The sequence below is a fragment of the Narcine bancroftii genome, chromosome 1 (assembly GCF_036971445.1).
Source record: "Narcine bancroftii isolate sNarBan1 chromosome 1, sNarBan1.hap1, whole genome shotgun sequence".
Classification (NCBI taxonomy): Eukaryota; Metazoa; Chordata; class Chondrichthyes; order Torpediniformes; family Narcinidae; genus Narcine; species Narcine bancroftii.
In genome coordinates this window covers 94219161-94244876 of record NC_091469.1, presented here as the reverse complement: position 1 = coordinate 94244876, position 25716 = coordinate 94219161, and the positions used below count along the sequence as shown (strand labels likewise).

Sequence of the window (25716 nt, the reverse complement as noted above, 5' to 3'; positions counted from 1 at the left end):
CTGGAATATGACATTTCAACTTTTTTTTTGGAGGGTTCATTGCCAAAGAATCATCCTCCTGATCTCAATGCTCTACTGATCCTTCTAATCTGTGTGGTGAATTGCAAATGGTTATCGCCATCTTGTACTCTTGAAGCTTTCCTTCCTCCAGTGAGTCTCGCTTAGATTCCCTGTCATTCAAATGTTTCCCATCAACCTTTTCCACCTGTTCTCACCATTTCTGCCTTTCCCATTCTCTACATGCCCAATATTGTTCCTCTTGATGCCATTTCTTTCACTCATATTCCCTCTCTTTTCCTTATCTTTATCCTTCCCTCTCATGTGTTTTCCCATTTCTTTGCTCATTTCCTTGAAGTTCACCTCATCTGCCTTAAACACCCTAAAAACATTAAATTCTTTAAGTTTCTTTGTTACAGTCTTTGCTTCCCATTATTAATTTCAGAAGACTTCAGCTGAATGGCTTCAATGTCTTAATTTTTCATCAGTAATCTTCAACCAGTCCCATGGGTTAATTATTCGACTTCTCAGTTCTGAGCCATCTTCAACTCAAGCTGTTGAAGTAATGTTTTCAGGCCTATATTATTCTCATTGGACAGACAGAATGCATCTCCACCCTCACAAAGAACTCCAGAACAAGGGTTAAAGGGCATCCACTTTGATATAGAGATGTGAAGGAATTTCTTCAGCCAGAGGGTCGTAAATTTGTTGGATTTGATGCCATTGATGGTTGTGGAGGCCAAGTCATTGGGTGTATTTAATGCATAGATTGCTAGGTTTTTGGTTGCCAGGGATTCAAAGCTTATGGGGAGAAGGCCAGGCAGTGGGGCTGAGTGGGAAAATGGATCAGCTCATGATTACATGGTGGGGCAGACTCAATTTTTTGAATAGCCTATTTCTGCTCGTATGTCTTGTAGTCTTTTCACTGTGACTCTAAATGTGGAATTTTATATACAAATCTCCCTACTGACAATTAGATTCCAGCTTCTCCTCTCTGTTGTGTATTTGACACCATATTCCTCCTTCCATCAAGATCCTTCCTCTAACAACACAGATGTATCCTGTATTTTGTACATAACATCCTAAAGCACTTAGATTGTACTCAAGAACCTTGATGAAGGATATTCTGTAGGGAATCTCTTTTGCTTCTCTTTCTCCTATTGTGGCACTGGACAAACCTCATGGTGACTCTTTCTTTGCCTTACAGTTGTCAAAAGTTGAAGTATATCAGGTATATTACATTTTTAATGTATTACCATGTGAAAATAAAAAGGAACCTTAGACGTGGACACACAATATCTCTCTCAAAACTAGTGACAGCCAGTTGATCGAGTTCATCCATGCACAAAATTATATTTTTCTTCGTTTCTACAATGTCAGACCTTTTGCATTCCTTTTCTTCATTAAGTGAAGTAATGTGCTGACGAAATGCATCGAGCTGTTCAACACTGGGAACAGCATCATAATCAATGGAGTAGCCTGTTGTGAACAATATAGCACAAAGCTCTTCATCTTCCTCCTTAAGGCATTTTAATTTTGTCATCCTCTCTTTCTTCTCCTTCAAAAGGACTTCCAAACATGTCCTCAAATCTTTTTCCATCTGCAGCATTGTGCAATTTTCTGGCAGACGTGCTTCCAAACCAAATTCCTGACACACTGCATAGAGCTCTTTCTGGCACACAGCAATGCTCTTTTTCAGCCTCTGCCTTCAAATTTTCTTCCTCTGTAATCATCATATCCAAAAGGCCCTTAACATGCCTTTAAGAACTTCTGTTTTTTGCATATCTCTTCCCAGATATTCCAAAGATGGGTAAGTGCTATCATCCTCCAGACTGGCAGCGTTTGGCATCAGCTGTTCCATCCTGGATGTCCGGCTGCTGGCTCAGCTCTCTGGCCACCTCCTGCTGGGTGTCTTGCCCTGGTTGCCCCAGCAGTCCCCATCCCCATCTGTGAGCGTCCTGTCCCAGGCTGTTTGGTCCCTCTCTTGGAGTCTGGCCCCTGGCTGTCTAGGCCCCCAGCTGTCAAAGTCCCTCACTGGGTGTCTAGCTCCCTTTCTCACTTTACTGTTTCACTTTCTCTTTTTCTCTTTCTCTCTCATTTTTTTGATGTTGTCTTCCTCTCAAGTTTCTTCCTTTTTTATTCCTGATGCCGAGCACGTGCTTTCATCTCACTGCAACTCTACGTCATCCTGTTGTTCTTTTTCACCAAAATTTTAATCTCCGACATCCTTTTACCCAAAATCCTGTAGATCCTGTTGTCTGGAGTGTGGAATTTTTCTTCATCCTCATCGCCTCTTTGTTGAGCATTTTCTCTTTGAAAATAACCTTACTTGAGACAAGCTGTAAGCATCTTTATTCATGCCAAGATGGTGCCAAATTGAACCTCCTCATACAATGTAACAGCATGTATCTGATGTCACGCACTCGTGTGCATTCCCAAAACATAGTGTTTCAGTGAGGATACTTTATAAAGGCTAGGTTAAATTTTTCACCATTTTAATCATTTTGTTGATACTGCAGATTGAATTCATTTGTACAATCAGGCATTTTTTTTTCCTTGTCTGCCACAATAACCCTGACTAGTTTGCATTCATCTGTGAGGGCAATTAAAGATGAACAGCATATGCTGGTCTTGTCTGTGATGCACACCTGCCATGTGGAAGTCTCAAATGCAACCTTGAATGACTCCCTGTACTGAATGAGGATAGCGATGAGAATCGAGAAGTTGAATTTTTTTTAAAAAATGACATATGTTGGGATTTCCCCATAACCTCCATTGCTTGGCAGAATCATAGATGATAATATGGAAGCATAGAGGAATGCAACACATCAGCTAGTTGAAGGGTGTTACAACAACAACATTTACTGAACTTTAGCAAATCTGAGGAACTGATTGTGGATTTCAGGAAGGGGAAACCAGGAGAACACAATCCAGTCCTCATTGAGGGGTGAGCAGTGGAAAGGGTAATATTGTACAAATTCCTGATGGTCAACATCTCTGAAGATCTAACCTGGGGCCTTCATGGCGATGCAATCCTGAAGAAGACTCACCAACATCTATAGTTCGTCAGAAGTCTGAGGAGATTTGCTAAATTTCTGCAGTATACTGTGGAGAGCAGTCCGATTGGCTGCATCACTGTCTGGTATTGAGATGCCAAATACACAGGACAGAAAGAGCTGTCAACCCATTCAGTTGCCATCATAGACAGTAGTCTTCACTCCAGAAAGGACATCTACAGTGGTTGTGTCGCAAGAAAGCAGTGTCTATCCTCAAGGACCCTCACTACAAAGGCCATGCCGCCATCTCACTGCTAACATCAGGAAGGAGGTACAGAAGACTGAAGATGAACACCCAACAATACAAACACAGCTTCTGCCCATCAGCCATCAGATTTCTGGATGGTAAATGAACCACAGACAACTTTTCTCTTCTTTTGTATTAATATTTTAAAATGTAATTTACTGTAGTTTTTCCCCCTGTAATGCTGTAAAACAATGAATTTTGTGAGATGTAAATGATAGTAAATTCGGATTTGGAGCAATGTACAGTACAACTCCAATTATTTGAAATCGGATTCTCCGAAATCCTCATTTCGGGGTGGTGGCAGCAGTGGACCTTGCAATTCCGGCGCTGGCAGCAATGGAACACGGGCTCCTGGTGCCAGCAGCAGAGGACTTTGGGTTCCCAGTGGCAGCGGGGATCTCAAGCTCCCAGATAGACAGAATAGTGGATGAGCGGGGCCTTGGTGGGGAGGTGTCGGTGAATGGCGGCAGCCAGCATTTGATTTGTTGAGAATTGAACATTATTTTAATGCTTAAAAAGCCTTCCCTTGTGTCTGTTGTTGTTTAAACACTGTTATAAGTGATTTGCTGTTGAGACTGGGCAGTTTTTTTTTAAATGACCAGTTCTCCAAAAAGAATGTTTATCAGAAATGGGCCTGGTCCTAACCATTTCAGAGAATCGGAGTTGTACTGTATTCAAAGACCAGAACCATAGGCTGCAAATTAATAGATGGGAATCAGATATAGTAATTTGCAAATCTTTCTTTATGGAAAACTTTATTTAAAAGAATTTAGACAACTTACAATCAAACATAACAGAAAAAACAATTATTTGTATATATTAAAAAAACCAAAAAATAAAAACCCCGCCCACCCTCCCACCCCTTCAGCTAGCCCACTGAAGGGGAGCCAAATATAAAGATAATATAGTGATTATAAAGAATATTTCAAAGTATTTATAAATTCATATATTCCAAATAAGAAGACCACATTTTAACAAAAAATGAATAATTATCGTGCAGATTATATGTAATTTTTTCCATAATAATACAATTTCTCAACATTATGCCAGCGTGTTATATTAACCTCCATATTATCCTTCCAAGTACTAGCTACACATTTTCATGCTACAGAAAACACTAGACATACAAATGCAATTTGAAATTTATCCAACCCTTGTCCTTTCAAAGAAACCATATATCCCAACAAAAATATTGATGGGTCTAATGGTAACTTAATCTTAAATAATTTTTCTAAAACCAATCTAATTCCTTCCCTAAATGGTTGTACTTTAAAACAAGACCAAACAGCATGTAAAAAAGTTCCAGTACATAGTCCACATCTAAAACAAGAATCCAAATTACTAAATCCATATTTTTTCAATTTCTCTGGAGTCAAATATAACTGATGTAAAAAAAAAAAAAAAAAAAAAAAAAAAAAAAAAAAAAAAAAAAAAAAAATTAACCATTCCATAATGTACATTCATCACTTTAGTTACACTATCAGAACACATAACCTCCAAATTATCTTCTGGAAAAATATAGGTTAAATCATTTTCCCATTTAAGCCTAGATTTCTCCCATTCCAGTTTATCCATACTATCCTGTAATAATTGGTACATATTTGAAATATAATCTTTCTTGGGTACAGAAAAAATCAAAGACTCAAATTTTGTCAACATGGGTAAATTCATCTCTTTACCGTAATTATCTTTTATCAAAGCTTTGAGTTGATAATACACAAACAGAATTTACAGATGTATCAAATTTCTCCCTCAATTGAATAAAAGAAAGAAATTAGCTTTCTTCAAAATAGTCCTGAATTATCTTTATGCCCTGAGAATTCCATCTCTTTAAATGATTATTAAACATTGAAAAAGGAATAAGCTGGTTATGATATAATGGGGTTTGAATTGGTAATTTACCCTTTGATCCTTAAACCCTATTTCTTTTAACCCATATTATTAACAAATGTTTTAATACCACCATATTACATTCCCGCAATAAATCCACATTCCATTTAAATATAAACTGATGTATCCCATCTTCAGATGTACAAGCCATTTCCACCTTTGCCCAAATTGGAGATTGGTCCACATCCATCAATCTGCTAACAAATTTCAACTGAGCTGCATCATAATAATTTTGAATGTGAGGTAACTGCATTCCACCTAAAGCATATTTCCATGTAAGTTTATGCAAAGCTATTCGGGCTAATTTTCCTTTCCATAAAAACTCCCACACTGCCCTATTCAGGTCCTGAAAAAAAAACCTTTGAAAGTAAACATGGTATAGACTGAAACAATTATTGAATTTGAGGAAAAAATATTCATTTTAACATAATTTACTTGACCAATTAATGTTAATGGCAAATCTTTCCATTTAATCAAATCCATTTTAATCCTTTTTAATAAAGGGACATAATTCAATTTATTTAAAGACTGGTAGTCTGCGTTTACTACCACTCCCAAATATTTAATTCTATCTGACCAATTTTATAATAATTTTATATTCTGAATAATCTCCATCCCCAACAGACAATATTTCACTCTTACCCCAATTTACTTTAAATTCAGATAGCTCTCCAAATTTTAACAAACAATCTTGTAAATATTTCAAAGACTGTTCCGGTTCTGTCAAATATACCAGCACATCGTCCACAAATAAATTAATCTTATATTCATCCTCCCCAATTTTCTTTCCTTTAATCTTATCATTCTGTCTTATTATCTGAGCCAACAGTTCAATAGTCAATGCAAATAAGGCTGGTGACAATGGACAACCTTGTTGATTTGAACACGTTAAGTTAAATGATAAGGAAATTTGATCATTTGTCACCACCCTAGCAGTTGGATTTGTATATAAGGCCTTAACCTAGCCTATAAAATAAGGGACAAAATTAAACTTCTCTGACACCTTAAACAAAAAATTTCACTCAACCCTATCAACCCTGTTTTTCCGTATCCAGTGCAATCACCATTGGATGGTTGCGTTGCTGTCTAACTGCATTGACTAATGTTATCAACCTAAGAATATTATCAGACACGTTTCTATTTTTAATAAAACCTATTTTATCTATATGTATCAACTGAGGTAAATATTTGGCAAGTCTATTCTCTAACACCTTCACTATAATTTTATAATCTACATTTAATAAAGAAATAGGTCTAAAAAAAAATAATTTCAATGGGTCCCTATCTTTCTTAGGAATCACAATAATTATAGTACTTGAACAAGGTTCTGGTAACAACTGCTCCTCTGTAACTTGCTGCAACACATCTTCAAATATAGAGGATAAATCTTCATAAAATACTTTACAAAATTAAACAGAAAATCCATCATCTCCTGGTGACTTTCTATTTGGCATCTCTTGTATAGCCTCTTTAATCTCAAAATCTGTAAATGGAGCTTCCAATTCTTTAATCTCTTCCTCCCCTAAAACAGGTAAATTTCATTTAGATAAATAGGATTCGATAGAACTAGAATTCTGCTTTCCCTCAGAAGTATATAATTTTTGATAAAATGAATAAAACTGATCATAAATTTCCTGAGGTTTATAGATAACTATTGAATTCTTTTTCACAGCATTAATAATTTGTGATGTCTGTTCTGTTTTTCATTGCCATGCTAATACCTTAAGAGCTCGCTCACCCAGTCATAATAACATTGCTTAGATAGATAAAGTAGACGCTCATACTGATAAGTTTGTAAAGTATTATAACGTAATTTCAACTTCATTAAAGCAACTTTTTTTTATCCTTCTGTAAAATATTTCTGAAATTCCTTTTCCAATTCAGCAATTTGTTTCTCTAACATTAAGCTTTCCATCGCATATTGCTTTTTAACTTTCGTAGTATAATTAATAATTTGCCCTCATAAATATGCTTTTAAAGCATCCCACAATACAAAATTACTATGTACTGAATTGACATTCTCAGCCAAAAACAAACTAATCTGCTCCTTAACAAAAGTAATAAACTCCGGTTTCTTCAATAGCATTGTATTAAACCTCCATCTATAAGACGATTGGATTATTTCTAAACCTATACAGGAAAAAAATAACATAGAAAGATCCAATATAACCCAACTTTTAAATTCAACCTGTAATACTCTACCTTGCAGATGTGCTGAAAGCAAAAATAATCTATTCTAGAAAAGGAATCATGTCTAGAGGAATAAAAGGAAAAGTCTTTCTCTGTAGGGTTTACTCTCCTCCAAACAACAACCAGATTCAAATCCTTCATCAAAGCTCCTATTTGTTTTGCCACCTTTGATTTCCTTACACCTTTTGGAGTTCTATCCAATAAAGGATCCAAAACACAATTAAAATCTCCCCCAACCACAATATTATTATTGGCCTGATTAAGCAACTTGTCCGTGAACTACTCTTTGCAGACGATGCTGCTTTAGTTGCCCATTCAGAGCCAGCTCTTCAGCGCTTGACGTCCTGTTTTGCGGAAACTGCCGAAATGTTTGGCCTGGAAGTCAGCCTGAAGAAAAAGGAGGTCTTCCATCAGCCAGCTCCCCACCATGACTACCAGCCCCCCCACATCTCCATCGGGCACACAAAACTCAAAACGGTCAACCAGTTTACCTATCTTGGCTGCACCATTTCATCAGATGCAAGGATCGACAACGAGATAGACAACAGACTCTCCAAGGCAAATAGCACCTTTGGAAGACTACACAAAAGATTCTGGAAAAACAACCAACTGAAAAACCTCACAAAGATTAGCGTATACAGAGCAGTTGTCATACCCACACTCCTGTTCGGCTCCGAATCATGGGTCCTCTACCGGCATCACCTACGGCTCCTAGAACGCTTCCACCAGCGTTGTCTCCACTCCATCCTCAAAATTAATTGGAGCGACTTCATCCCTAACATCGAAGTACTCGAGATGGCAGAGGCCGACAGCATCGAGTCCACGCTGCTGAAGATCCAGCTGCGCTGGGTGGGTCACGTCTCCAGAATGGAGGACCATCGCCTTCCCAAGATCGTGTTATATGGCGAGCTCTCCACTGGCCACCGTGAGAGAGGTGCACCAAAGAAGAGGTACAAGGACTGCCTAAAGAAATCTCTTGGTGCCTGCCACATTGACCACCGCCAGTGGGCTGATATCGCCTCAAACCGTGCATCTTGGTGCCTCACAGTTCGGCGGGCAGCAACCTCCTTTGAAGAAGACCGTAGAGCCCACCTCACTGACAAAAGACAAAGGAGGAAAAACCCAACACCCAACCCCAACCAACCAATTTTCCCCTGCAACCGCTGCAACCGTGTCTGCCTGTCCCGCATCGGACTTGTCAGCCACAATCGAGCCTGCAGCTGACGTGGACTTTTACCCCCTCCATAAATCTTCGTCCGCGAAGCCAAGCCAAAGAAAGAAAGAAGAAGAAAATTGCTAAACCATTTGCTTCAGAATTAAAAGAAGAAAATACATGACCAACCCACTCTCTCTTCAATTTCAAATGCTCTTTTTCAGTAAAATGTGTTTCTTTCAAAAAAGCAATATCAACTTTCATTTTTCTTACATAAGCCAAAACTAATTTACGCTTAATTGTGTTATTTAAACCCTGAACATTAGAAGTTGCAAAATTCAAATTAGGCATATCTTAATCTAATAATATATTCTTCTTTTCTTCTTTGGCTTGGCTTCGCGGACGAAGATTTATGGAGGGGGTAAAAAGTCCACGTCAGCTGCAGGCTCGTTTGTGGCTGACAAGTCCAATGCGGGACAGGCAGACACGATTGCAGCGGTTGCAAGGGAAAATTGGTTGGTTGGGGTTGGCTGTTGGGTTTTTCCTCCTTTGCCTTTTGTCAGTGAGGTGGGCTCTGCAGTCTTCTTCAAAGGAGGTTGCTGCCCGCCAAACTGTGAGGCGCCAAGATGCACGGTTTGAGGCGTTATCAGCCCACTGGCGGTGGTCAATGTGGCAGGCACCAAGAGATTTCTTTAGGCAGTCCTTGTACCTTTTCTTTGGTGCACCTCTGTCACGGTGGCCAGTGGAGAGCTCGCCATATAACACGATCTTGGGAAGGCGATGGTCCTCCATTCTGGAGACGTGACCCATCCAGCGCAGCTGGATCTTCAGCAGCGTGGACTCGATGCTGTCGACCTCTGCCATCTCGAGTACTTCGACGTTAGGGGTGTAAGCGCTCCAATGGATGTTGAGGATGGAGCGGAGACAACGCTGGTGGAAGCGTTCTAGGAGCCGTAGGTGGTGCCGGTAGAGGACCCATGATTCAGAGCCGAACAGGAGTGTGGGTATGACAACGGCTCTGTATACGCTTATCTTTGTGAGGTTTTTCAGTTGGTTGTTTTTCCAGACTCTTTTGTGTAGTCTTCCAAAGGCGCTATTTGCCTTGGCGAGTCTGTTGTCTATCTCATTGTCGATCCTTGCATCTGATGAAATGGTGCAGCCGAGATAGGTAAACTGGTTGACCGTTTTGAGTTTTGTGTGCCCGATGGAGATGTGGGGGGGCTGGTAGTCATGGTGGGGAGCTGGCTGATGGAGGACCTCAGTTTTCTTCAGGCTGACTTCCAGGCCAAACATTTTGGCAGTTTCCGCAAAGCAGGACGTCAAGCGCTGAAGAGCTGGCTCTGAATGGGCAACTAAAGCGGCATCATCTGCAAAGAGTAGTTCACGGACATGTTTCTCTTGTGTCTTGGTGTGAGCTTGCAGGCGCCTCAGATTGAAGAGACTGCCATCCGTGCGGTACCGGATGTAAACAGCGTCTTCATTGTTGGGGTCTTTCATGGCTTGGTTCAGCGTCATGCTGAAGAAGATTGAAAAGAGGGTTGGTGCGAGAACACAGCCTTGCTTCACGCCATTGTTAATGGAGAAGGGTTCAGAGAGCTCATTGCTGTATCTGACCCGACCTTGTTGGTTTTCGTGCAGTTGGATAATCATGTTGAGGAACTTTGGGGGACATCCGATGCGCTCTAGTATTTGCCAAAGCCCTTTCCTGCTCACGGTGTCGAAGGCTTTGGTGAGGTCAACAAAGGTGATGTAGAGTCCTTTGTTTTGTTCTCTGCACTTTTCTTGGAGCTGTCTGAGGGCAAAGACCATGTCATGGTTCGTCTGTTTGCGCGAAAGCCGCACTGTGATTCTGGGAGAATATTCTCGGCGACACTAGGTATTATTCTATTTAGTAGAATCCTAGCGAAGATTTTGCCTGCAATGGAGAGCAACGTGATTCCCCTGTAGTTTGAGCAGTCTGATTTCTCGCCTTTGTTTTTGTACAGGGTGATGATGGTGGCATCACGAAGATCCTGAGGCAGTTTACCTTGGTCCCAACAAAGCTTGAAAAACTCATGCAGTTTGGCATGCAGAGTTTTGCCGCCAGCCTTCCAGACTTCTGGGGGGATTCCATCCATACCTGCTGCTTTGCCACTTTTCAGTTGTTCGATTGCCTTATATGTCTCATCCAGGGTGGGAACCTCATCCAGCTCTAGCCTTAGGGGCTGTTGAGGGAGCTGGGGCAGGGCGGAATCTTGGACTGAGCGGTTGGCACTGAAAAGAGATTGGAAGTGTTCTGACCATCGGTTGAGGATGGAGATCTTGTCGCTGAGGAGGACTTTGCCGTCTGAGCTGCGCAGCGGGCTTTGGACTTGGGGTGAGGGGCCGTACACAGCCTTTAGAGCCTCGTAGAAACCCCTGAAGTCGCCAACGTCCGCGCTGAGCTGGGTTCGTTTGGCGAGGCTAGTCCACCACTCATTTTGGATCTCCCGGAGTTTGCGCTGAAGATGGCTGCATGCGCGACGGAAGGCTTGTTTCTTCTCTGGACAGGACGGCTTTGTAAGGTGAGCCTGGTGGGCAGCTCGCTTCTTTGCCAGCAGCTCCTGGATTTCCTGGCTGTTTTCGTCAAACCAGTCCTTGTTTTTCCACTACTGTAAAATAATGCTCCCCTTCTAATTCCTTTAATATTCTAACCCCCCCATATAAATGTTCAAAGAATTAAGATTGAATGTTTCAATTAAAAACTTTCAACACGGCCGGATAATGAAAAACAAATTTATATCCCTTTCGCCACAATACTTCTTTAGCTGAATTAAAATCTCGGTGCCTTCTAATAATTTCTTGACTCAATTCTCATTAAAAAGCACCCTATTATTTCTAGACCATCATTAGAGCCTGATTCTGTCATGCTTTCTAAACCACCATTCCTAATATAATTTCTCTGTCCTGGTATTTCAAAAAGTGAATCAAAACTGCTCATGGTGGTTGGCCTGGAAATGGTTTCTTCCTTAATGCTCTATGTCCTCTCTAACTCCAGACTAGCCAGAAAAAATTCTGTGCCCAACACCTCAGGAATCCATTTCTTAAAAACTTTACCGGATCAGAACCTTCTATATCTTCTGGAAGACCTACTATTTTTACGTTATTTCTTCAACCCTGATTTTCTAATGAATCAATCTTCTTCAATAATTCCTTCTTCTGGATCCCCCAATCCACAAACGAATCCTCCACTTTTTTCATTTTTTTCTCTATTACGCTCCTCTTGGTTCGTACATTCAAAAAAAGCTTCTTCAATCTTTTTAAAGTTATCTTGCACAGTGTCCACTGATTTTATACATCTACTAATATCACTTTTAACTACATTAGTATCTTGCTTCATACAAGTAATTTCTTCACATATATTAGTCATTTTAGTTTTCACTTCCATAAATCCTTGAGTCATCTGAGTAGACATCTGTATTGACGTATTTTCCATTTGATGAGCAATCCCTTTCAAATTTGTGAATGCAGAATCCAGTCCAGGATCCATCACCTCCCTTTGAGGCCTACCTTCTCTGGTCTCAGTCCTCATTTCTTTCTGTGTAAGTTCCTGTAATGTTGATCTTTCTTCCTCCTCTAACATCATAGGTCTTCTTCCAGTGCGGCTGTGGGTCTGGACGCCCGTTGACAGCATGCCACCTTGTCAGCCCACCGCCGTTTGGGCTCCCCCACAGTCCACACCTTATCCAGTAATTCCCAGACCTGTGACGCTCCACGCATACCCGGCAGAGTCACCAACCGCATAGGTGTGTCTTCCGACGCTACACCCTGCGTTCCCGGACCGCCAGGCAGTATTGCAGGCTCGCAGGATTGTCTTTGCTTGGCTGATCTGCCTGCACACCCGGACTCACGGGGGCATATATCAGGGCCGTTTGAGCCCGTCATTGAACCAGCGCCATCTTGGAATTGTGCAATCGGTGCCGATGTAATACTCAACTGAGCAGGAGTCCTCTGAGGCTTGGGGACTCCAATCAATGATTCCATGGCTTCAACTTGGTAAGTAGGCCTCAGTTCTTCAACACTTTTGTAAGGTCATTTCTTTTGCAATTGAGCTTTTGATTTTTTAATGTTTGCAGCCATTGCAATACTCCAATATTCCAAAGTCCCTCCACTTTTACAAATTTTAAATTTGGGTATTTAGATGTTTAACTGGGGGAAGGTGGAACCACACATCTTCTCACTACACCATCTCGCCACACCCCCAGTAATTTACTAATCAGATCAAAATAAAAATGATGAACACCATAGCTGAAAATGTGACCTCCAAGCACATATACTTGTCCACTGTGGCCTTTTACTGCTGCAATGGAAAAACAAAGATAAAACAAAAAGCAGAATCTACAACTGCTTTTGCACTTGAGATCCAGATTGTCTTGCCAAGAATCTTGCATCAACAGTGATGGGCACTCTCTCAACTCTAAGGTGGGGACTATTGGAATAAAGGGCACTCTCTTGAAGAGGTTATATACATCTCACAGACATTTTCAGACAGCACAGTCTGATAACAAGAAGCCCACAATCTTTCTTATTGTTGTGGTCCTGTTTGGTGATATATTTATGTTGCCATTAGTCTGTGGATGTCACATACAAAAATTCTGAGTGAAGGTTGAAATGATTATTACCTACCTTAGGGATGATTGATGAATTTTATATAAATATCCAGGTGTACATTAGTGTGAGCAAGTTTGCTGATAACAAAATTATCAGCTTAACCAATTAAACATCCATCATTCTAGTTTGCAATTTCATTGCGAAAAATCATGTTAAATTTCCCTGTCAGAGAAAGATTTTCAAGTGACATAGCCTTTGATCTGGTTCAAATTTGATTGATATCCAAAGCTTTCTGTTTCTCTGACTCAGGATTAAAAAAAAATACTAAACATTATGACATGGATTTATAAATTGACCAAGAATTTTCTTGGGATTCTTCTTGTTCCTTCACTGAAACTTTGCTGGAAACTCCTTTTAGTGTCTCATGTCTTCAGGATCCAAAGCTCCTGATTACATATATAAAATATGAAAGTCTGCAGACACTGTGATTGAAGTAAAAACACAATGTTGGAGAAACTCAGCAGGTCAAACAGTACATCTTATAGCAAAGATAAAGATACATAACCACTAGTTCAGCTCTTCACTCCCTTCTCTCTCCATTCATAGTTATTTCCCCCCTCCCCTTGTTTTCTCATGTGCCTTCCCTCCCTTATCCACCAATTACATATTGCCTGCTGCCCCTCACCCCCTCCCCCATTTTATTCAGGTACCTGCCTAGATTTTGTTTATAACTTGATGAGGGGCTCAAGCCCGCAACATTGGTTATGTATATTTAGCTTTGCTATATAGAGTAAACTGTTTGGCCTGCTGAGCTTCTCCAGCATTGTGTCTTTCATATTGGAGGCCAGTAACGACAGTGTGCTTCAGGTATCAGTGTTTGGTCCACTGCGGCTTGTCATCTATGTCAACAATTGGGATGAGAATGTATTTGGAAAGGTTAGTGAGTTGTGAACATTATCAAAGTTAGTGGTGTAGTGCACAGTGTTAAAGGGTTCTCAAAAATTGTGATTGGATCCAGATTTCCAATTGGGAAAAATAGACCAAGGAATGGCAGATGAAAATTAACATAGGTAAGTGGGAGATGTTGCATTTTGGAAAGTTAAACCAGGGCAGGATGTAATAAATGGCAGGGACCTTGAAATTAAGGAACAGCAAGGTTTACGGTAAAAGTATTTCCTGGAAATGGTGATATAGCTAGACACCGTGATGAAGAAGGAATTTGGCATGCTTCCTTCATCAGTCCAGAGTTGGGACTGATTATTTAGTAAAATAACCACTGGACTGTCTGTGACCGCCTGCACCTGTCCGCACTCCTGCACTGCCTACTGTAGGGGGGAAACCACTGTACCTGTGTAGCTCTCAAGATTGGAGGGAAAACAAATGCTTTTATTTGCTTATAACTATGGGTAGGATCTCACAGTAGTCTTTGGAAGGGTTCTGGGTTTAGGTGGGAAACTAGTTTATATGTGAGTAGATGGGGGTGGAGGCAGCCATCAGCACAGCACACAGTGAATCCCATTTCACTGAAACCTGCAGTGAAGTAACCTGGGATACTGGCTCTGCCTACTCCCTGCTAATCATTAGCCCCATACAAAGGCTCACGCCAGCCTTCGGGCAGGAGCAGAGCACATGGAGCCAGAAGGGATGCAGAATCTTGTGTGCCAGTTTTTAAGCTAAATAAATTGTTTTCATTGCACTGTAGCACACCATAGACATGTTACAATTGCACAAGATGTTGCTAAGTTCATATTTGGAATATGGTATAGTATTCCAGTCACCTCAGAAGAAAGGATGTCATCAAGATGAAGAGAGTGCAGCAAAGAGACAGGTGTGACTGGACAGGAGGGCACGGATTCCTAGAAGAGATCAATAGGGTGGAGCTTTCTACCCTGATGCATCAGAGGCTGATGGTGATATTATAGATATATAATAAATCATGAAGGAAAGAGATAAGGTGAATGGTCATAGTCTTTGTCAAAGTTCAAATTTATTGCCAGAGTACAGTAATGATTTTTTTTCACGTGGGCCAGGCAGATATTTTACTTGTCAGAACTGCAAAACACTTATATTCAATAAAAGATACACATACAAAATAAAGTAATGTAAACAAACTAGGCAATCCAAAAAAAAATTCAGGTGTAGCAGGCCGAGTAAACCCTGCACACAACAGGCCGAATTGCCCTAGGGAGCAGCCAGCTCAGCAGGGCACAGGGCCTTGCCTCCCACTGTGCAGAAGTTCCAGGCTGAGGGAGGGTGTTGCCAGGGAACAGCCAGGCCTCACAGCAGTATGATGACATCACTCCCATGAGCCTGTCACCTCCCCTAAAAAGGAATGCGCATGGTTTGAATAAACAGCAGTTACTGCTTTATTTGCTTGGTGTGGACAGCATTTATTACAGCAGCTCTGCCTTTAGCAGTGCTACAGTAGTGACCCTGAACAGGCTCTAACGTTTTTAGAATCAACAGTGTGCAGCAAGATGAACCCTGCCAACTCGTCCACAGCCAAATGGCTGCCACCAAAACAGATCCCTGCGGCAGTTGACGCTGTAAGCATCCACTTGCCACCATTCTGGGCAAACCAGCCAAGCAGCTGGCTGCAGCCTGAAGAATTTTAGTTTGCAATGCGAGGAATAACAGCCAAGGATGTTGCAAGACCTGCTGTGTTCCTCCAGTATTTCTGTGTTTTTCCAACAGTCTCATTTGTTCGCTTTCTGGACAAGCGAGGTTAATTGGCAGTGCAATAACACAAATCTCCATTGAAAATATCCTCAGATATTGAATACCATTTCTAACTCTCTATTTCCAATTGCATTGACAATTCATATGCAAATGTAGCAGGGTCACCAGTGATACTGGGACAATTTTAGCTGCTCTAATTTTGGGAAGAAAATGGGATGGGTGGGGGGAGGGGGGTGTATTGATATTCCAATTTTATGCATTCTTGGAATTTAAGGCAGGTTTTTTTTTTCCCCTTGATGATCTACATACATTGAATGTCAACAATTTTGAACAGATTGCTTTCTATTCCTTTGAGCTCAAAACTCTTCAGGCAGTGTTGGCTGGTGAAGGCATTCCACACGACAATATGTTTCTGGTTTCACCAGATTCTATCTTCACTGAAAATTAGAGCATCCTGGCTTGTGTCCCTCGACAACAGAAGGGATACATGTTTTGTGTATTTTCACATCATTCTAGGACCAACATTATAATTAAATGTTTAGAATTAAAGCAGTGTTTCACAACCTTTTTCTTTCCACTCATATACCACTCTAAGTAATCCCTATGCCATTGGTGCTCTGTGATTAATGGGATTGGTTAAGGTGGAATGTGTGAGGGAACAGAAGGTTGAGAATCACTGCTCTAGACCCAAATGTTACTGAAATATTTTGCTTGATAAAAATTGTCATTGGCCCATTTCCTTTGGAGTTATGAAACCCTGCACATAACGAGTCAATTAGGGACAATTAAAACAGTGGTTTTCAAACTTTTCTTCCCATTCACATACCACCTTAAGTAATCCCTTACTAATCACTATTGAAGTAACATTTAACATATGACAGTTGTCTCCTTAAAACATATGTTTGCTTCAAGCCAGCTGAGTCCAAAATTTATAGCTGATGTCAACTTCAGAATGACATCACTTCAATGGCAATTCTATAATTCAAGAGCTTCAAAAGAGGCCTTATATAAGGTTGCTACTTTAATTCAGTAGTTCTCAATCACTTTTTTCCCCACTCACTAATCACAGAGCACCTATGGGCACATAGGGATTACTTAAGGTGGTATGTGAGTGGAAAGAAAAAGTTTGAAAACCACTGATATTGTACATTATTGATGGTTGCAACTCTTATACATACTCTGGCTGCTTGGAGCAACTTGTCTCCAATCTCTATTCAAATACTTGAACTAAGAGCTTTATTTTGAAGCCAGGCAAATAACTGAACAATTCAACTTGCACATACAGTATTTCTGAGGACAATTGTGATGGATCATTTAATCATCTTGTCTCACATCAAATAACTGGGCAGAGGCCAGAAGTCTGATTTGTTTGGCTGCCATAATGAAAATGCAGATGAACACAGTCAAGTCCATTCATGAGAGTCTCTTATGAAAGACTCCCATTATTTTTTTGCAAAATAATTAGTGATGTTATGCTTTCTATCACATTGCAGGTATTTTTCTGGATAATTTTATTTTAACCATTAAATGATGTAGGGTTGATTATACAAAGATGGCATAATGAATTACAATTGTGTTTATATTTGGAAAAAATAACTTATAATGTGAAATAACTAATTTTTTTGGTTAAAATGTGGAGCTTATAGATCTTAAGTAAATGATATGTACAGAGTTGGCACACCAAACAGTTAATATTAAATACCTGGATAAAAAATCTTTTTTTAAGGCTCCAAGGGAGGGGGATGGGATGGTAGGAAATAGGTTAGAAGAGGGGAGGGGAGTTTTGTTTTCTTTTGTATGTTGTATTTTTTTTTGCTTGTTATGTTTATAGTTTTATAAAATCTTTAAATAAAATTTTCAAAAAAAAAGTGATGGTATGAATATTCTGAGGGTTGTTAGTTGGCCAACTGTCTGAGGGAGCCATATGACCACGAAAACGCAAGGATTATTCTTGAATCTTGAGTTAATGATTGTGTCTAATGATAATTAATTAATGTCCCTTGCATCATTAGGCTTGGATAACTAAATGGTCTCTTAATGGGAAGTTGATCAAATCTTGTGTTTAGATTAAGTCCTCCTGAGTGTCTGTATACATTTTAATGTGATCTGTACCATTCAGGAAATGTTTCTCTTAACTATTTGATACTGCTTATCTCAACTCATGTTAAACATATTTAATCAATGGCACCTAATTTTTAAAAAAATTAACCCAATAATTAATGGAAGGTCAAATTAAGATGCGGTTATCTAGCAGCAGGTTTGGATAACCTTTACATGTCAAATACAGTAAAACTCCTGTTATCCTGAATTCAAGCAATCAGCAAAATAATTGAGGAAAATAAATAGGTAAAAAATACAAAAGTTTAAAATTGGTGCACCTTGCCATTAGTTAGCCAATCACACAACACTCAATCTTAATCAACTGGAAAATTCACTTATCCAGCATCTACCAATCCCCATAGGTGCCAGGTGTTTTACTCTATATCACTTAATTTTAATGTTAGTTATACAGGACAGTAGTCACCCTTCTGGCCATGAAACCCATTCCACCCAATTAATCTATCAACCCTGTGTGTTTCAGAAGATGGGAGGAAACTGGTGCACCGTGGATAAAACCCATGCAGATCACAAGGAGAATGGACAATCTCCTTACAAACAGCACTGGATTCTAATTCAGGTCATTGACACATTGCATTAATGGCTATACTAACTGCATGTGTGTGATTGAGATTATTTTCAATATGAAGGGATTGGATTGATATGAGTCATGTGGTTTAATTCAACGGCATCTTGTTTGGTGCAGGCATCGGGAACCAAAGGGCCTGCTCCTGTGCTGTACTTGTACTGGATGGAATTGTGATAGAAATCAGTCCAATTGGCAGGGCAGATTTGAGTGGCATTATGGCCTATTTCTGCTTCTGTGCACCAAAGGTCCACAGTGCAAGCATTATCAAGTGCAATATGGTGATCTTGGTCTGGATTCTACTATACATAAAAACAGAAACATCAGCAGGTCAGGCAGAATCCTTGAAAGGAGACCATAAGACCATAAGAAATAGAAACAGATATAAGCTATTTAGCCCATCGAGTATGTCCCACAATTTAATCATTTTCCCACTCACCTTGCTTTCTCCTGATAACCTTTGTTGCTCAGGGTCTTCATCAGAAAGATGCATATGAAGTTCAGATAATGTGAAAGTTCACTCTTTCTCTTTGCATAAATGTTGTCTGACCTGATATGAGCTTCCAGCATTTTCTGTTTTTTTGGGGCGGTACAGTTAGCATTGCGGTTAGCGTAATGCTATTAAAGCACCAGCGACAAATTTTCGAATCTGGCTTTGTTTGTACAGAGTTTGTAGATTTTCTCCAAATCTGCGTGGGATTCTCCCACCTTTCAAAATGTACAGGAGTTGTAGTTCAATTCCACATACCTGTACTGCAAATAATTTGTTAAATTCTGTTGATAAATGGACTGTGAGCTTAAAAATGGTCCATTTTGCAAAGGATGCCAATGAACATTACCAATGACTTCTAAACATGTGTGACTATTACATTTCAAAGAATCAGCATTCCTTAATCACATGTCTCTGTTCTCACCACTTTTGTCTCCTTTGCACCCTGCAAAGGACAACTTTATTTGAAGTACTTTTTTCCCCCAAAATATAAAACTATGTACAAGAGAAAAATCTACATCGTCTTTTTGCATCCATCGTTTCATATTTGTACCTGGCATGGTACTTAAAATCTGTGCCAAACAACTAGCTAGAATTTCAATCTCTCACTGCCTCAGTTGACATCAAAAGGGCATCACTAGTACCAGGGCACAAGAAGAGTAGTTGCCTTAATGCCTATTGCCCAGTAATGCTTCAACTACTGAAATGAAATGGTTTGAGGTTGGACATATCCAGAATTAACTTACACCAAAAAAAAAGAACTGGACTCACTGCAATTTGCCTATTGCCACAATCATTCCACAGCAGATGGAATCACTTTGCTCTCCAATCAGCCCTGGATCACCTTCTTCTTTGGCTTGGCTTCGCGGACGAAGATTTATGGAGGGGGTAAATGTCCACGTCAGCTGCAGGCTCGTTTGTGGCTGACAAGTCCGATGCGGGACAGGCAGACACGGTTGCAGCGGTTGCAGGGGAAAATTGGTTGGTTGGGGTTGGGTGTTGGGTTTTTCCTCCTTTGCCTTTTGTCAGTGAGGTGGGCTCTGCGGTCTTCTTCAAAGGAGGTTGCTGCCCGCCAAACTGTGAGGCGCCAAGATGCACAGTTTGAAGCGATATCAGCCCACTGGCGGTGGTCAATGTGGCAGGCACCAAGAGATTTCTTTAGGCAGTCCTTGTACCTTTTCTTTGCACCTCTGTCACGGTGGCCAGTGGAGAGCTCGCCATATAACACGATCTTGGGAAGGCAATGGTCCTCCTTTCTGGAGACGTGACCCATCCAGCGCAGCTGGATCTTCAGCAGCATGGACTCAATGCTGTCGACCTCTGCCATCTTGAGTACTTCGACGTTAGGGATGAAAGCGGTCCAATGAATGTTGAGGATGGAGCGGAGACAACGCTGGTGGAAGCGTTCTAGGAGCCGTAGGTGATGCCAGTAGAGGACCCATGATTCGGAGCCGAACAGGAGTGTGGGTATGACAACGGCTCTGTATACGCTTATCTTTGTGAGGTTTTTCAGTTGGTTGTTTTTCCAGACTCTTTTGTGTAGTCTTCCAAAGGCGCTATTTGCCTTGGCGAGTCTGTTGTCTATCTCGTTGTCGATCCTTGCATCTGATGAAATGGTGCAGCCGAGATAGGTAAACTGGTTGACCATTTTGAGTTTTGTGTGCCCGATGGAGATGTGGGGGGGCTGGTAGACATGGTGGGTGCTGGCTGATGGAGGACCTCAGTTTTCTTCAGGCTGACTTCCAGGCCAAACATTTTGGCAGTTTCCGCAAAACAGGACATCAAGTGCTGAAGAGCTGGCTCTGAATGGGCAACTAAAGCGGCATCGTCTGCAAAGAGTAGGTTGAGCTCCCTCAACAGCCCCTAAGGCTAGAGCTGGAGAGGTCCTCACCCTGGATCACCTAGAAAACTGCAATACATACATCAGACTGCTTTTCATTAACTACAGCTCAGCTTTTAACATCATCATCCCCTCAATACTGGTCACCAAACTTCAAAGTCTGGGCCTCTGCACCTCCCTCTGCAACTTGATCCTTGACTTTCTCATCAGAAGACTAGTCAGTACAAATCATTAACAACATCTCTTTCTAATTGACAATCAACACATACAGTTTCTACACAATGACTGGGTGGCTAGGACCAATTCAAATGGCATGTACAAATTTGCCAATGTCACCACATTTGTTGGCTGAATCACAGATGGCAATGAGGAAGCATATAGGAGTGAGATAGACCAATTAGTTGAGTGGTGTTACAACAACAACCTTGCATTCAAAGTTTGCAAAATTACAGAATTGATTGTGGGCTTCAGGTAGGGGAAATCAGAACACAAACCAGTCCTTATTGACAGCTCAGCAGTGGAGAGGATAAAGATCTGGGTGTCAACATCTCTGAAGATTTATTCTGGGGCCATCATGTTGATGCAATCATGAAGAAAGCTCACCACTACCTATATTTTATTAGAAGTTTGAAGGGATATGGAATGTCACTGAAGACCTTTGCAAATTTCTACAGGTGTACCATGGAGAGCATTCTGACTGGTCGCATCTCTGTCTAGTATGAGGTGCCTCTGAACAGGACAGGAAGAGGCTATAGAGGGTTGTAAATTCAGACAGTGCCATCACTTCATTAAGGACATCTTTAAGAGATGCTGTGTCAAGAAAGCAGCTTCTACCATCAAGGACCCTTACCATCAGGCCATGGCCTCTTCCTACTTCTACCATCAGAAAGGAGTTACAAGAGCCTGAAGACATACACCCAACCTTAAAAAAAAGCTTCCTCCCTTCCACCATCAGATTTCTGGAAGACAATAAACCAATAGTCACTACCTCACTTCTTTCACTTTTTTGCACTAAATATTTATTTTTTAAATTTTACACCTGTAATGCAAAAGAACAAATTTCATGACATATGTTCATGATAATAAACCTGATCTGATTCCATTACTGTATATTGTTACATTCATTCTCCAATTCCCTACATCACACAGTTGCCTCTCCTGTGGTCCCTTGTGGTTGGTCTCTACTGTTTGTGTGTGTGTTCCCCTCCAGTCTCAGCCCCTCAATAGCCAGTAGCTGGACTCTAAACTGTGGTCCTTCAGTTGAAGTACAGTAATACCTTTTCAATTACCTTCCGACTGCTGCTTGCTTACATAGATCAAGGCATTCTGAAAACATCATGAACTAAGCACTCAGTAGCAGATCCAATATTTTCAATAAGTCTCTAATCAGTGTTACGAGGAAATATGCATGAGTTAATTCACATACTTGCTCAAGCGTTGTTTTATTCCATCCATGAAAATTAAATTCAGATATAATTATCAGGTGAAGAATTCAATAACCACTGGAGCCTTGAGATCAGATGACACTGTTGTAAACACTAATTGGTCAAATGTAATTGGTGTGGAAAGAATGTCAATATGTTATTTAGAAGTCAATGGATGCATTTTTATAAAACTCACCAATAAGAATCTTATGTTTGCTCTCAGACTGTCTCCAAAAGAACTGGCATGCTGAATATCAGAATAGGACATACGTGGTAAATGGAAGAGCATTGAGGAATACAGAAGAGCAGAAAGATTTAGGAGTAACGGTACATCGTTCCCTGAAGGTAGAAACTCACGTGAATAGGGTGGTGAAGAAGGCTTTTAGTATGCTGGCCTTTATCAATCATTGCATGGAATATAGGAGTTGGGAGGTGATGTTGAGATTGTATAAGACGTTGGTGCGGCCTAATTTGGAATTCTGTGTGCAGTTCTGGTCGCCTAATTATAGGAAGGATATAAACAGATTGGAGAGAGTGCAGAGAAGGTTTACCAGAATGTTACCTGGGTTTAAGCATCTAGAGTATAGGGAGAGATTGGACAGATTGGGTCTTTATTCTTTGGAGCGTAGAAGGTTGAGAGGGGATTTGATAGAAGTATTTAAAATTATGAAAGGGATAGACAGAGTGGATGTGGATAGACTATTTCCGTTAAGAGGAGGAAAGATTAAAACAAGAGGACATGAGTTAAGAATTAAGGGGCAGAGGTTTAGAGGTAACATGAGGGGGAACTTCTTGACTCAGAGAGTGGTAACCGTGTGGAATGATCTTCCGGGAGAAATAGTGGCGGTGGAGTCAATTGTATTATTTAAGAAAAGGTTGGACAGGTCTATGGATGAGAAGAAGATGGAGGGTTATGGGCATTGTGCAGGGAGGTGGGACTAGAAAGGGGTGTTTGGTTCGGTGCGGACTAGAAGGGCCTAATAGCCTGTTTCCGTGCTGTAATTGTTATGTTATATGTTATGTTATATCAAAGAAACAATGAATTTTGAAGCGACTCGAAGTTCATTGATGGAAGATAATCAGAGCACTGAAGTTTAAACTTAAATTTAGACATACAGCAAAATAACAGACCCTTTCGGCCCACAAGCCTGTGCTGTCCAATTACACCCAAGTGACCTACAGACCCCGTATGTTTTGAAGGGTGGGAGGAAACTGGAGCATCTGGAGGAAATCCATACAGACATGGGGAGAACAGTCAAAATCCTTACAGGCAGCTCTGGACTCGAACCCCAGTCGCTGTCCCTGTAAGAGAATTATGCTGCCCCATTTCCATTGTCAAACCTTGGCGAATGATTTTGGATAGCCATCTGACAGAAAGAGTAAGTGGTAGGTGTTGTCAACTATTTCAACTCCAAACCTTTGAAAGGCTTTTGATTTTCAATACTGAGTTAGTCAAACTCCTTTAAAATGCATCAATGCTCAAGTGTGATGCCATGATATAATCACATGTGACAGTCATAGGTCATTCGGCTCATTAAGTGTCTGAAAATAGCCATCCACTTATCCTCATGATCTTTAAATTGGAACGGTTCATATTTTTGCTGAGCATATGCAATGTGACTGAGATCATTACTGGATTCAGTCTGCTGGTTGGGTTATCAGTTTTCCCCAGAGAATGAGCCTACCATAGCTCCAATTTCAATGTAGTCAAAACACTAGAATAATTGAGTTATGCAGCATTGAACAGACACTTCTTCCCCCCCCCCCCCCCCCCCGCCCCTCATCCATGTTAATCAAGATCCACCTCTACAAATATCTTTGAGTGTGAAAATTCTGCCCACTTCTCTCATTTCCTCTGGTATTTCATTCCAGATCAGGGCTACCCTCTATCAACTGAGTGCCATCTGTTTAGCTGGACACTTACAGGGAGAAAGACAAGAGCACCTGTCCACTGTAACCTTTCCTACTTTCTACTTGAAATTTACTTTCATATTTGATCTGCTTTCATATTTCAGTCAGAGAATGTTAATAATAACTTCATTGTGAAATATCCACGATACTTTCTACTTGGGTTCAGGCCTTGGGGCTTCTACAACTTAGTTTTTTTGGAAATGACTTAAAACAAGTGTGTTGGTTGTCTATTCATGTGTGGCTTTTGAAATTTCTGTGCATCATTGACCTTGTACTTCATTGTCAAAAGTGCAACCATCATTGTTTGCCATGGGTAAATGAATATCAACATGAGCTCATTCCTGCTGGAAAGGTACAACCTAAAAACTGAAAAGCAGGGTGAATTAAGGAAGGACAGAGTATGCCAGCCACCTGTCACTGAGTCACAGCACTGCAGATAAAAGACCCAAGTCATCCAGCAGCTTCCTGAACACAAGAGAGGCATCTAGCACTAGCCACCCATCTACAGGCCAAGAATGGTGCCCAATGCCATATGTAGATTTGACACCACAAATTGGAAGGGGGGATTGTGGAGGAATGAGCAATTTTCTTCTTGGGAAGAGGGGTAGAGAACCACCAGGAATGCCATAAACCATTTTAGTATCCAAGTCAGCTTATCAAGAATAAATTCAGGGAAATGGTCACAATGTCCATTTGCAACAAGTGACAAGGAATGGAATATCTGTTGACAGGTCAAGGATGGTTCTACAAAATTCAAGGTACAATGCAAAGCCTATGAAATCTCAACAATGGAAGTGTTCTTGATGAAACCACCCTTGAGATATAACTATCATTGAAATGATATATAATTTTGGTGGATCAACATGGGATGAAGACCATGGAAAAGTAATTTATTGCATGAGAAACAATGGGAGATTCTTTGACACACTAAATACAAGCAGAACACAAATAAAGGGTCAGAAAATTGTCCACATTCCATAGCCATAATAATGGCAAAACAAATGATCTGCGATTAATATTCTTCAAAGGATTTTTCCTATGTTTTGATGTAAAGGTAGTTTAGAGAGGAACTGCAATTATAAGCAGGGGTACAAGATCATCAATATAAAAAACATTATTGTGCAGGAAATTAGGTATTATCAGCGATATCAGGTGTAGTGATGAACTTTAGAGATGTAGAATTAAAGCTGATGATATTTTCTGTAAGGGTATATTAATTAGATGCTGGATGATTTTTTAAAGATTTCAATCTTCAGTAATCTAAATTACTTTTCCATGATCTTCATCCCATGTGGATCCACCAAAATTATATATCATTTCAATGATAGTTATATCTCAAGGGTGGTTTCATCAAGACCACTTCCATTGTTGAGATTTCATAGGCTTTGCATTGTACCTTGAATTTTGCAGAACCATCCTTGACTTGTCAACAGATATTCCATTCGTTGTCACTTGTTGCAAATGGACATTGTGACCATTTCCCTGAAACACCATTCTCCAGTCCTCAGTGTAAAATATGCACACACACTGTAGTGTGAATAAAAGCTCTCACGAATGGAGGGAGAACATACACATTTATTAGCTTAT

General features: G+C 40.5%; 1 pseudogene; it reads right to left on the bottom strand.

The window, feature by feature from the left end:
- Positions 1 to 1249: 1249 nt before the first annotated feature.
- On the bottom strand, positions 1250 to 19034 carry LOC138743241 (protein regulator of cytokinesis 1 pseudogene; annotated as a pseudogene).
- Positions 19035 to 25716: the final 6682 nt, after the last annotated feature.